The sequence below is a fragment of the Adiantum capillus-veneris genome, chromosome 9 (genome assembly GCF_014529385.1).
Source record: "Adiantum capillus-veneris isolate H3 chromosome 9, ASM1452938v2, whole genome shotgun sequence".
NCBI classification, from domain to species: Eukaryota; Viridiplantae; Streptophyta; class Polypodiopsida; order Polypodiales; family Pteridaceae; genus Adiantum; species Adiantum capillus-veneris.
Genome location: NC_140939.1, coordinates 143,426,698 through 143,429,096, shown reverse-complemented (window position 1 = coordinate 143,429,096; position 2,399 = coordinate 143,426,698).

The following is a 2,399-nucleotide window of genomic DNA, read 5'->3' as shown; positions in this document are numbered from 1 at the left end:
CAACATGACCCTTGATAAAAAAAAAGAAATACAAGTGATTCCAAAAAAAAAAATCTTTACGTGTCATTACATGATGCATATCCCAAAAAAACATCACCAACTTATCGGATAATGAAGGAGCCATCCAATAGCAAGAAACTATCTATATCTATACTATCTATAATAGGAGGATTCAGACTCCCTCCCTCGTGAACATCATTGTCCAAAGGAGCTAGCTTAGTTGGTTGAGCATTCGACCTCCGTGATTTGGGGCATGGGTTCGAATGGGGCCAATCAACTCTGATAGGGTTCATGGACATTTATGTCTCCCATGTGATATGTGCAATTTGCTTTAAAAAAAGTCTTTCCGTAATAAGCCCACCAACAATGTCGTTCTTAATAGCACGAAACATTGCTTTGCAAGTAAGCTACTTTAAAATTTCTCACTTTGGCAAACCTCGGAGAGGGGCAAATTAAAGATCGCGCTGATAAAATAGAAAGCTCATAATCATCAAAAAGTAGAACAAAGCATCTCATAAGTAATAGGGTCTTTTATCTTGCAGGATATAATTAGCCCGATTTTCAGTAAAACAGAGGGGAACAAACCATGGAAAGAGCAGGCAGGAACACACACAATATACTGCGCTAGAGAGAGAGAGAGCCTCCTCAGACCAAATTTTTGCTTGTAATTGCACGCACGTTTCCACTGGTGGCTCTCCACCCTCAATGATAAGGACTTTTACAATCACAGGAGGCTCGCGCGCAGGCGCACATACACACATCCATGGATTCTTGTACTCCTCAGCTCTCACTTTATAAGCTCGTCCAACAACCCTAGAAACTACACCAGTTCACACTCACCGACTTACTTTAGGATACCCCCACATGGGATGATGGGAGGCACTCACCCACTTACTTTAGGATACCCCCACATGGGATGGGGTAACTCGTAGGACAAAATGGATGTGACCTTGATTTCTCTCTCTCTCTCTCTCTCTCTCTCTCTCTCTCTCTCTCTCTCACACACACACACACACACACACACACACACACACACAAAGGTGGTGGGAGAGTCACGCGACTAAAAAGCACGGGGTCTTCAATGAAGACCCCGTCGACCTTGATTTGACAACTCCAGTTTCTCTCTCTCTCTCTCTCTCTCTCTGTCTCTCTCTCTCTCTCTCTCTCACACACACACACACACACACACACGAAAAGGTGGTGGGGGAGTCACGTGACTAAAAGTCCCGTCATGGGATTGACAGCGAGCGTAGCAAGCGAGAATCTCGAGGAGGATCAACGCTCAACAAAAAACACAATTCAACGCCCTCCTTGCGGTTCGAAACCACAACCTTCGCTACGGTAGCATGGTGAGCTAACCACGCATGCGCATGAATTTTGTTGTCACCAAAGCGAGAAATAAACTGTATAACATAAACTCCTACAGGGAAAAGTAAACTCGGACACATCCATTTAAAATCGGATGGTCGAGCCTACCTCGTGTTTTGCACGTGTAGCTCCTCGTCGTGGATCCTATGACGGGGTCTTCATTGAAGACCCTGAGTTCTTTAGCCCGGGGGGGGGGGTGTTAAGAGGCTTGTATTCTAGTAGAGGTGTAGTTAGTGGAAGGAGCAGCGGGAATTGGGAATTCAAAACAGCTACCCGCCCTCCGTGGAAGCCCGAAGCCAAAATCATTATTCCTTTTGCCACATGCTCAAAATAGGTCAATTGAGTCCCCCCTCGCCCCCCCGCCAAAGCGCGAAAATGTTTGTGTTCTGCATTGCAAAACTCAAACCACGTGGAATTTGATCCAAACTATGAAGACACGCACATCATGACCACATGCATATTTCCTCTGCCTCATGTGAACTCATTCACAGTTGGCAACTCACAAGAGGTGCATTTCGATCGGTCTCGTGTGAACCTGGAGTTAAGAACCTTCTCTCGATGAGGCTTTAGTTATCATCTATTTGATTGATAAATAAGCCTCTTGCATGTTCACACACAACGATTTTAGTTGGCAATATGGTGCCCTACAATTTTATCGCTCCTATGTTGACTGCGTTTTGCAAGTTGTGAAGAGGACATGGTGGGGGTTGTCATAATAACTAATATCTAATTCTCCTAAATGATTTTCTCATGTTAAACTGGTCATTTAATATGGGGAAGTGCCAGGGGAGAAAAAGCTAGAATATTGGTTAAGCTGGCAGACCGGCCACAATAGGGATACATATGACGGAAAATAGGGATCCAAAGGGGGGGGCATCTGCAAAAGAGAAATGTGCAACAATGGGCTTAAAAGACCCTAAGGTTCAGCCCATTAAGACTTCCAAAATTCAAAGGTTGTGTCCAAAGATCATCACTAGGAAAATTGGATGCTTTGTGTGCGTACCAAAATAATCTTCATGCATCCCTACATA